Genomic DNA, 12049 nt, shown 5'->3' on the forward strand with positions numbered 1-12049 from the left:
TAGTAGAGCCTTCGAGCTCGGGGCGCTACTCTTCGAAAGCTTTAACGATAGCGAGAAGCTCCTTATCGTAGATCTCGTAGTTATACTCCGTAGCGGTCATCTTCTTAGAGAGGAAGGCGATAGGTAACTAGGGGGATTCAGGCGAGCGGCGTTATAGTAGGACACCGCCTACTACGCCGTTAGATACGTCGGTCTCTATACGGGTCTCTAGTTCGAAATCGAAGTGCTATAGAAGCGGGTTCTTAATAAACTTCGCTTTAAGCAAGTCAAAAGCCTCCTAGTATTCGTCGGTCTAGGCGAACTTCTCACCCTTACGCGTAAGCTTCGTTAAAGGGCGTACTACGCCCGAAAATGCGTAGATAAAGCGGCGGTAGAAGTTAGTAAAGCCTAGGAAACCCTAGACCTCTTTAACGTTCGTAGGAGCATCCTATTCGACGATAGCGTCGATCTTCTCTTAGTCTATCTTAATGCCGTCTACGGTAATAATTAAACTAAGGAACTTGACTTCGGTCTTCTTAAACTCGTACTTGTCGATATCGAGCTATAAGCCGGCGTCTACGAGCTTCTAAAGGACCTTATAGACGTGCTCGCGGTGCTCCTCCTTAGTCTCGCTATAGACTAGGATGTCGTCGATATAGGTAGTGTAGAACTAATCGAGGAACTCCTAAAGGATGTCGTTAATAAAGTTCTAGAAGGTACTAGGCCCGTTATAAACGCCGAAGGGCATAACGAGCGACTCGAATAGCCCGTAGCGAGTACGGAAGGCTATAAGATACTCGTATCCTTCTACCATTCGTAACTTGTTAAACGTAGCGATAACATCGAGCTTAGTGAAGTACTTAGCCTTAGAGAGGCGCTTGAGCGTCTCCTAAATCAACGGTATTAGGTAGCGGTTCTTCTTTATAATAGCGTTTAAGCCTTAGTAGTCTACGTAGAAGCGTAGACTACCGCCGGGCTTCTTAACGAATATAACGGGACTACTAGCGCTAGAACGGCTCGCTCGAATAAACCCCTTCTTTAGGTTCTCTTCGAGGTATCTCTTAAGGACGATAAGCTCTTCTCGGGACATAGAATATAGCGGTCCGAACGGTGTCTCTATACCTTCTTCTAGCTTAATCTTATAGTCGTAAGGGCGATAAGGAGGCAGCTCGTCTATAGCTTTAGTATCGAATACGTAGAGGATATAGTGTGCCTAAGGAGGGACCTTCGTAGTAGGGTCGGTAGGTATACGCTTCTTGTCGAGCTTCTCGAGGGCGATGTCGATATCGCGGAGAGAGGCGGCGAAGACTTGAGCTTTAGGCTACTTAGTAGTAGTAGTGAAGGTAGCGGCGTTTACCTAGAAGATCTTAGTATACTTAGGACCGCGCTAAGGCGGCGGAGAAGGCGGAGGTGCCGGAGGAACTTCTAGAGGGAAGCTAATAGTAAGGGAAGTCTAGTCGATAATAGGTCGGTATCGTCTAAACTAGGGGAGGCCGAGGATAAACTTCTAATACGGTAGGGACGTAAGGAAGCTAGTAATCGACATACGCTTACCTCCGAGGGTGATTGACGTGTATATAATATAAGTAATCTTACTAGTAGTAGTCTCCGTACCGTTAAAGAGTTTAAGGGTACGAGGGTACTTCAGTTCCTAGGGTTCGAGGTTAAGAGAGGTCGCGAGTTTATAGTCTATAAAAGACTCGCCTAGTGCGCTAGTGTCTATAAGAGTGAGATTAGAAGAAGAGAGTTTCATTAAGCCGATATTTACATTCGTAACGAACGATTTATAAGCGTAGTCCTTGCCCGTCTCGTCGTATAGGTCTAGCTATACTATATTGATCCTCAACTTCTTTCCTCTCTTTACTTTCGGTAAACGTTATTCTTAGTCTTTATCGCGTCGATAAGGAAGATCTAGGCTTTTTCCTACTTAGCGGGAGTAGTAGGAGTAGGCTCGATAGCGCCGATAGCGCCGCGAACCGGGTTACGGGCGTTACGGGTAGCGAGCTACGGATAGTTAGCTACGATATAGCCTAGACCGCCGTAGTAGGTATAGAGTCCGGCCTAGCGATGGCGAAGCTTCTCTTCGGGAGTAAGCTTACCGTTAACGAGGCCCTAGACTCGAGGGACGGCGGTACTAGCGCTAAGATCTATAGCGTTACCTATAGAGACGGGAGGGAGAGCCGTAGGAGCGGCGGCGTCTAGTAGAGTAGCGAAGTGGCTTCCGGGACTACGAGGCTAACGACCTTAAGAACGGGAAGCGAGGAGAGAGGCGGTATGTTTTATGTTAGGGTCGAGGCGCTAGTAGGTCTCGACGAGCTTACGGAAGCTTATAGTACCGACGTCCTTATCCTCGAGGGCTCGAAGAAGCTCTACTAATAAACCACGGCGGAGAGTGCTCTTCTTAGTCTCTTCGTTATAGCCGGTGAACCCGATGTCGCGGTTAAAGGCTACGAGGTACTCGGCGAAGCTCTTGTTCTTCTAGAGGAGGTTATAGATAGCGTTCTAGGCGGTAGCTCTACGGTCTAGATCACTAAAGGTAGTACGGAGGTCCTATATTAAGGTAAGGACGTCCGGGCAGCCGATAGTCTACGTAGCGTTATCAATATAGTATTATACCTAAGCCGCGGCGTCTCCCCGAAGGAGGGAGAAGACGTACGTAACTTTGTCCTTCTCTTACGGAAAGTGGTCGGCATTAGCTAACAGCTTAATAGTAAGCTATGTCTTAAATGCCTTAAACTTACTCTTATTACTATCGAACTCGTCTAGGTCGTTAACCTTCTTAGAGAAGTACTAGTAGCGGTTATTATCGGCGTACGGGGCGAGGTTCTAGAAGGTATTTATAATACCTTAAAGGTATATTACTTAGTTGTTTACTTGCTCGACCTACTAGGCGGTCTCGCGGAAAGAGGAGACGGTACGGTTAATAAGAGCGTAGGCGGTATTAGGGTTAGCGTTTGCCTAGGCACCGAAGGTAGCGGCGTTCGAGAAGGGGATATTAGTCTACTTACTGAAGTGGAATAGAGTGTCTTAGTTATCGAGGTTAACACCTCTATCGGTAGCGTAGTCACCTATAAGGATGACTCGAGTAGTTAACGGTTTGTTAGTCTTTCGTGATGTTAGGGCGAGAGCCTAGCCTATAAGATATAAGGGTAAAAGCGAGAATATAGGTACGAAGTACAGATACAAAAGGGTATAGTATAATTGCTACACAAAACGAAAGACGAAGAAAGCAAGAGAGGCCTAGGGAAGGCCAGATATTTATACGCGACCCTCGCGAGTACGTGTCCCCGTATTAATAGGGCTAACCCGTACGAAGTCGCGCTTAGTAGCTTTACTCAAAACCTTATTCTAACCTGCCCTACGTTCCGAGTCTTCCACGTACTTCTTCTAGGGTCTAGCGTAGTCGCGGGTACTCGCGGGAGTGCCGTGAGTTATATAGTCACGAGCCGAAGTGAATCTATTAAGGTTTAGTAGAGGGGTGAATTTGGAGGGCTAGGTCCCGTAGTAAATATTACGGGGCATATAATTCTTAGCGCTTACACACTAAGCTAGACTGTTACTTCTTGACGACTTCTAAGCACTCTAAGGCTCTTCTGTCCCCACCTTCTATACACTCTATAGGGAGACTATAATAAGTGAGCTAGGAATTTTGTCTTAGTACGACTACCTCGTATTCTTTATAAATCGTTTTTACTACTATTAAATAACGTGCTTTACTACTAAGCGGGCTATACTACCGAGCGGGCCACTTTTACTAAGAACTATACCACTTCTATAGATATAGCTATATAACTACTATTATAGCGTATATTGTCTTTAAACGAGGCTAAACTGACCTTAGCTATCTAGGCTACGAAACGTAACGTAATAATTACGAATCGACTTACTATAAAGGTATACGACGCGTCTCGAACTATACTAGGGCATCGATTGAATAGACGACCTCCTCGGGGTGACTACGAGCCCAATTCGAAGAAGCTTATAGAGCTAGAAGAGAGGATAATACTTAAGTATATACTCGAGCTAGATCTTAGAGGTTTCCCGCTATTAAAGGCTAGTATACGAGCAATAGCCGATTTATTACTATAAGAGAAGGGTCTCAAGCCCGCTAGTCTTAATTAGATAGACAGGCCTATTAGGTAGTATCGTAAGCTAAAGGTTCGTATAACACGTAGATACGATCGTTAGCGAGCCCTAATAGAAGATCTAGACGTTATCGAGAAGTAGTTCTTACTTATACGTAATATAAAGGAGAAGTATAGCATCCTTAACTAGGACACCTATAACTTCGACGAGACAGGGTTCATAATAGGTGTCATTACGTCTTAGAGCGTCGTTACGGGTTTAGAAAGGCGTGGTAGAAAGAGGAAGGTCGTTTAATAGGGTAATAGAGAGGGAGTAGAGAGATAGCGTATTAGATAGCTCTTATACGAAGCGAGATTAGTAAGCTACGTAAGTCTAACGAGGCCCTTATATAGCGGAAAGCACGAAAGCGCAAGTACATTCAGTCTAGAGGGTCTCTAACCTTCGATAAGGCGTCGCAATTGATACCTCTAGAGGATACTAGGAGGTAGGAAGTGAGTAGAGAGTCGCTAGATAGTGTTCGGCTAGTACTAAGGCTACGACGCTATAAGCGATATAGCGAGTCGGGGTATAACTTACGTACCTATCAAGTAGACTCGCTAGATAGCGAAGAATCTGAAGAGGAATTGTCCTTCTAGTAACGATTCTATAGGATGTCGTCGTATTAAGATACCGTCGTAATTAAAGTATAAGTAGTATAGTTCTTAGTAAAAGTAGCCCGCTCGGTAGTATAGCCCGCTCGGTAGTAAAGTACGTTAGAGAACTAGTGAACTTAATACTCTTATCCGATTTAGAATTGTTCTCTTTGTCTTCCTAGTACGTTCGTACGTTATAGCTAGTCCGACTATAGTTACTATACCGCCGTCTACTTAGCTAGCCCTCTTTCGTACCCTCTAACCTACGACTCTTCTTTAACTATTCTATAGCCTTTAACGACTTAATGACTACCTATAACAAGCCAACTCTATACTCTAAGACCCCGCTATACTAGAGACGCTTTCGTTTACGAGATCGGCGCTTTATAAGAGTCTTAACTTGTCGTTTAAGCTTAGAGTTACGAGCTCTAAGAAGCGTACTCTCTTATAGTATTACTTTGCCGCCTTTTATTAGCTAAGAGAAGCTATTATAAGCTGTTTTAGAGTTGCTTAGTATAGCGTCGTGGATAAGCTTAGATTACGACGTAAACTCCTTCGAATTACTCGGAGTTTAAGACTACTATAATATCGTCTAAGGCGGGGGTAGTCCTAGCGGGGTTCGTAGGCGTATATTAAGGCGATTAAGTACTACTTACGCGTTAATAGGAACTAACCCTACAGTCTTAAAGGCCTTCTTATAGTTTAACGCGGTAAACACGTCGAAAAACGCGTCTTTAAACGCCGGAAGGAAGGTTTCTTTATTAATATAGAAGACGCGCTAACGCGCTAAGTCCCGTACGCGTTATAAGTACTTTAGCTTTAACGGCGTAAAACAAACTACGTTAAGAGGCTATAGGATATACGATAAATACGCCGGTATATAGAGCGTAAGGAAGTTTAAATAGCTCTTATAGCCGTCTAAAATAAGTGACCTATAGCTACCTATAGAACGCGCCTCTATATACGCGTTAAAGTACTTTAACTACTCGAGGCTAAGTACGTTATTTGTCTATCTATTCTTAGAGACCGTAAGCTTCTAATTCTATAGTATATCTACCTCTTTATACTATACTAAAATATAGACGCGCCCTTTATAGATAATAAAGGGCGGGGTCGAGTAGCTAGCGGTATAGATACTCTAAATAACTATAACCTACTCTCTATTACTAGGCTAAGTAGCCGTAGGACGAGAGCGTCGTTCTAAGCTAGTAACGACTTTTATAGAGCTAATTACGCCTATTTAAAAGCCCGTTTTATCGAAGTTATAGATATCCTCGTTATATACGCTATACTTAGTAATAGTCTCTTATATAAGCTTTAACTAGGCGCTTATAACTTCTAGATCTTCCTAGAGTATTCTCTAACGGTCCTTTACTCGGTCAAAGGCCGTTTTAAGCTCGGTAGAGCGCGAAACGAATCTCTCTACCTAGTTCTTACCTACTAGATCCGCGTCGCGTTTACCGAGTAGCTTGTCCGCTATATCTACTACCTCGCTAAGGGTAGGCGCGAATCCTCGCGAATCGAGGTCGAGGATATATCGAATAATTGTCTATTCTTCGGCTAATATAAGTTTGTACTAGATAGGGCGAGTATCGACGCGAGAAGTAATTCCGTAGTACCGGCTAGTAAGCGTCGAATATAGTACGTAATATACTATAGCTACGCGTAGAAGACTCGGAAATTAGCCCTAATAATAGGTAGAGAGGGCAAGAGTACTTCTACCTTCTTTATTAGACGATTATATATTATATTAGACTTAAGTATTAACTAAGGGGAGATCGATCCCCGAATATCGACGAGGACTATCTATTTAATAGCCCTTATTAAGACGAGTAATCTACTAAAGTAGTAGCGACCCGCCTACGCTAGCGGCGGCGAAATTAGTATACCGAACCCTATAACTAAGGTTCCGTTCCCCTAACGGTAGACCCTAGAGTTACGGAGTTACGGAGGATAACTATCTAATTAGGAAGCGCGACCTCACCCCGAATAGTAGCGAAGGATAGTAACTAACGAGAGCTATAGCCTTACGAGGCTAACGATAAACAATATAGCGTAGACGACCCTATATACGGAGGCTAAAAACTTGCTAGAGGATAACGAACACCTAGCCCGGGGATATAAGAACACTATAGTATAGCTACTAGGAGTGCTAAAAGCGCTATTATACTAAGTCCCGAAGACAATCTAATAAGTAATATAGAAGGTAGCCTAGAGACTAACTATATAGATAGATATTTTATTAAGCTATTATAGTGCCCTTTAGCCTATATAGCTATACTATCTTGTTCTCGTATATATAGAGGGGAAACCGTATTAGTAAAAACCCCTCCTCCTTCCCGCCTATCTTTTTCCCCTCGTTGTCGTCTTAGATTTCCCTTATTAAGGGTACGCTAGTATTATAGGCCTACCCTAATAACTAACCTATCTATAAACCCCCTGGCTTCCGCCTCTTATCTATCTACTCCTCCGTCTTACTAGCGAGGCTAAACTACTAGAGGTATCCCTACTATAGTATCTACCGAGCGATTCGGCGAATATTGCCTTTGTCCCTAATAACTAACTTATAGTCTCTCCTTCCCGCTTAGTACCTCGAATTTCTCCTACTACTCGCCTACTACGGGCATCGTAGTAGTATATATTCTAGGTTTTACAAAAGGTAGCTATACTAGTAGGCTAGGCTATAGATGTCTAGTACGCGTCTCCTAAATAGGTAGGCCCTTAATCTAATATATTCGGACCTAATTTGGATCGCTATGCTTACCACGGCCCTTATTAGGCCCCTATATAGCTAGTAATTATGTCTCTAGAAGACTCGGAGCGCTATCGGGCCTATTGTCTTAGGGGGCTTCCTTTTCTAGTCCTACTCCTATAGGTAGCTCGCTATTTATTCCGCTAGGCTTTAGGTCTTAGCCTTACTCCCGCCGGCCTAGCGAGTCCTACGCTCCTCCTCTTTTCGTGCTAGCTATTCGGTGCTTGTCTATACGGCCGTAAAGGTAGTAAGGTCATCCTCTTTTTAGCTTGTTCTATATCCGGCCCCTCTCCGGTAGCGGCTTTCTATCTTATTCTTTACCTCCTAGATCGTAGTTTATACTAGGTAATCCATCGTCTTTACCGCGTATTGAATTCTTATTCCCCGGATAGATTAGCCGATTAGAGGTATTCCTACCTCTATTTCTACCGTACTTATTAACGTTGTCTTATATACCCCTAGTATTCTACGTAGGTTACCTACCTAAGTCCTATTTAGGGGTTGCTCTATCCGTTTCGGGATCGGCTTGCCTACGCCTCCTATTCCCTAAATCTATGCCCCGTATAATATAGCTAGTCTAACGATCGCCTTATATATTACCCTTGCCTTATCGAATATTACTCCCTATATAGACGCCGTGATCCTCTTTATCGAGGCTTCGTTAACCTACGCTCGACTCTAGGCTTTCTTAATCTATACGTTCTAGCTAAGTGTTACGGTCTGAAAGGTGGGAGAAGCTCATTTGTCAGACAAGCGAAGAACGAGGGGAGATCACTAGGCAGCTAGTGTATTAGAGTCACTTGGGTCACTCGTGAACGAGGTGACTCAGGGTCACTCGTAAACGAGGTGACTTAGGGTCACTTAGGTCACTCGTGAGCGAGGTGACCGCGCCAAGACATAGTACTATATAGACGACGCTCCTTTGCAAGTAGATAGGAGCCTCGTGCTCAACTCATTTTAAAGTATACACTATATACTGTTTGGGACCACTACCTTCTTAACGAGTCAGAGACATCACTACAAAGATCCAAGCCCGGTTAGGATAACGTACAGCGGTTCCTAACACTAAGCTTCGGGTCGAGCTAGATCCCTAGTACTCGTAGATCCGCTAATAGCTTAGTCTCGTGTCCTTAGATTCTTACCGCGGCCTTTATATTATAATACGTTCTCGCTTTACTAAAGTGTTTAAGCTAGTACTTTTTACGGGCGAACCGGGCACTATACTTCTTTACCTACTCCTCGTATCTCTTATACCTATCTTTAAGGAGGTAATAGTTCTCCTCCGTCGAGTCTAACTAGGCTAGAATGTTTATATCGTCTACGAATCCCGATACTAAGGTCTATAGAGAGGTAAGTAGGGGGATTAGATTAGACATAAATATTAGAAATAGGATAGGGGAGAGACTAGATCCCTAAGGTATTCTAGCCTCTACCTTTACCGGGTCGGACGTATACCTCCCTAGGACTAGGTATATCGTTCGTTCCTAGAGAAAGGAGTAGACGAACTTCGTTACCTACTAGGGGATGCCTTTCTATTATAGTATATATATTAGCCTTTAGTATAAGACGTTATCGAAGGCCCCTACGATGTCGAGAGATAGTAAGGACGCCGCTCGGTTCCTACCGTAGTACTAGAGGGTCTGAATTTGCTCCGTAATTAGCTCTATTACTATTAGTATCGATCGCTAGCTTCTTCCCCCTATTAATATTACTAGGAGTACGTAGTTGTTCTCGGCTAGCTACGTAAGTCTCTAGGCTACTATCTTCTCTAGAGCCTTCTCTATCGTATTTAGAAGTGCGATTAGTCTATACGACTTGAGCTAAGTATAGTCCTCCTTCTATAGCTTACGTAGTACTACTGTTATAGACTCTCTATACGGCTTCGAGTAATACCCTAGCCGTAGGTACGCGGTAAATAGGTTTATAAGGCTCGGCGCGATCTCTTCTCTATACTCTTTTAGTAGTGTATTTAGTATCCTATCTAGGCCTAGGGCTTTTCGTCCTTTTAGCTTACTTATAACTCCTATTACTATATTAGAGCTAACCGCCTAATCTATATCTAGGGGTTCCGGGTATATACTCGGGTCGATGTCCGTAAGGTCTACCTCTACTTACGTCGAAAAGAAATAGTCGGCTAATGTGTTACGGCCGCTCCGTAAGTAAAGGATTCGAATCTGATCACGTGACCCCGGGTCACGTGACCCGAATGACTAAGCTCGGCCCGATGCTAATACCTAATACCTCGGCCTTTAAGTATAGGCCTCGTTCTTAGACTCTCTCCTCTCTTTAGCTATCGACTTCGTTAATACTATACCCTTATACTCTCGTACTATAGTCTCGTAACACTTCGATAGCTTATATTAAGGACGCTACTATATTTAGCGCCGCTTAAGACTCTAGAAATCGCGACATTACGACTCCTCGAAATCCCCGACTCGTACTAGCGTAAAAGTAGCGTAGTACTCTCTCTTTCTCCCTAGATCAAGACGCTAAGAAGGCGCATTACTATATTATAGCTAGGCTATAGGGTACCGGTAGCCCTAGCGGCGGCGGCGGCGCGAATACTTAATATATCGAGCGCCGCGCGCGACTAACTCGAAACTTAGAGCTTTTTACGCGATCCGATTAGTATACCTAGTCCGACGACACCGTCCTACTAGATCCCTTTACTAAGTACGCTAATAAGGAATGCGCGGTTCTTAATAGGCTCCTAGAAGAGGAGGAAGGAGAGGATACCTAACCCGAAATTATAGACACTTTTAACCTCGTAGTATTACTCTACGAGGGCGATATTATAGACCACCTCGATAAGAATAGGTCAACTAACAATACTTATAAGGACTTTGCTATTGACTATATAGACGACCGCGGTCGTACCGGGATATACCGTACCCTACTTAACTAACTACGGTTACTTAACGCGACTTAGTTTTACGACTATATATAGAACTAACTAGAGGTAATTACCTACGCTCTTCGTAAACTCGAGGTTAATTACCGCTAAGCTATCCTAGATAGCGCGGCGCTATATTAAGCTAACGAGCTAAATAAGAAGAAGTTCGAGGAAGTATATACCAAACTATAATATACGGAAAAGTATAAGTAGGAATGTAAGTAGGACCTAGAACAAGCTAACAAGGACCTTATAAAGGCTAACTAGGACGTTACTAAGTATAGGAAGTAGGCTAATAACTAGTATAGCTCTACTAAGGGAGCCGAAAAGGAGGTCAATATATTTAAAGTTAAAGTCGCTAAACTAGAAACACTCGTACCGGACGACTCCGCCCCTATAGCTACCGACGTAGTAGGGCTATAGTAACCTATCGCTACGCTTAAACAGGATCTCGAGGAAGCTTAGCGTGGCCGTACTACCGAGAAACCTAAGGAGCGTAGCGCCCGCTCCCTCTCTAAGTTACGACGTCGACGCGGGCGATAGACTAGCTAAAAAGCCCGCTAAATAACCCGCTACGAAGCCTACCCGGAAGTAACGTAAGGAGCGATTCGCTAATAACTCCTCCGACCCCGATTCCTCCGACTCGTCCTTAGACTCTAATTCCGATTTTAAAGAGCGTCCGCGCCGTAAGAGTAAGGGTAAGGACAAGAGATCGAGAAAGAGATAAGAGACCGTTATCGTTAACGACGACGACTTCGAGATTATAGATAGTAGCGTAGATATCGTACGCTATGACCTAACTATAGTAGAAGACTTTAAGACGAGTTCCCGTATCGAAGTACCTAAGCCTAAATTCTTAGGAGAGAATATAGGTAGTAAAGACTCGCCGATACTTAATAAGTAGACTACTTAACTCGGTAATAAGCTTGCCGCTTCTATCTTTAAGGACGTACTATCCGCCCTACGTTTCGTATAAGAAACTACTATAGAGTTAGTATACTCTATACTCTATAACTATATTCCCTAGAAGATCGTCTTCTCTAAGGTTCCCTCCGCGAGCCGGCTATTTAAGAGCGTAAAGAAATGCCTACGTTTCCTAGATAAGAACTTCGGCGACTATAATCCCGGGGGCACCGCGCGTAATAATATAGACGCGCTTAAGATAGTAGATATTAAATAGGTACGAGTTACGTAGTAGTAGAAGACGGCGGATTATACGAAAGACGAAGAAGGACCTAATAGGATAGCGTATATCTATATATAGTATCGCCGGTGTTAGTATAGATAGATACTAGGTGTCCGGATGTTTACTAGCCTATAGGCTAGTAAACCCTAGTTACGTGATCTAGTTATATAACACACCTACACCTATATACTTATCCTACGGCCTATATGTTCTTAATACTCCTACTTAGGCTATATAGTCTCCTACAATCCCTTTACGTAAGCTAGAGCTGCCTTAATCCAGTTTTAGAACTACTAGCTATTAAGGGGCTTTATTAACCTATTAGTAGCTATGTCCTTTATATAGTAGTAGTCTACTATAATTTTCTTCTACTACTAGAGATGTCTAACATAGTTATATATAACATTAATATACTTTGACCTTTTATGTATTATAGACGACTAACTACCCTAGTAAGCAAGGGCGTACCTAGTAACCTTAGAATGGCTTACGCGTAGGTGTATATATTTGCCGGTCCGCGG

The sequence above is a fragment of the Fulvia fulva genome, chromosome 2, assembly GCF_020509005.1.
Source record: "Fulvia fulva chromosome 2, complete sequence".
In the NCBI taxonomy this organism is placed as follows: domain Eukaryota; kingdom Fungi; phylum Ascomycota; class Dothideomycetes; order Mycosphaerellales; family Mycosphaerellaceae; genus Fulvia; species Fulvia fulva.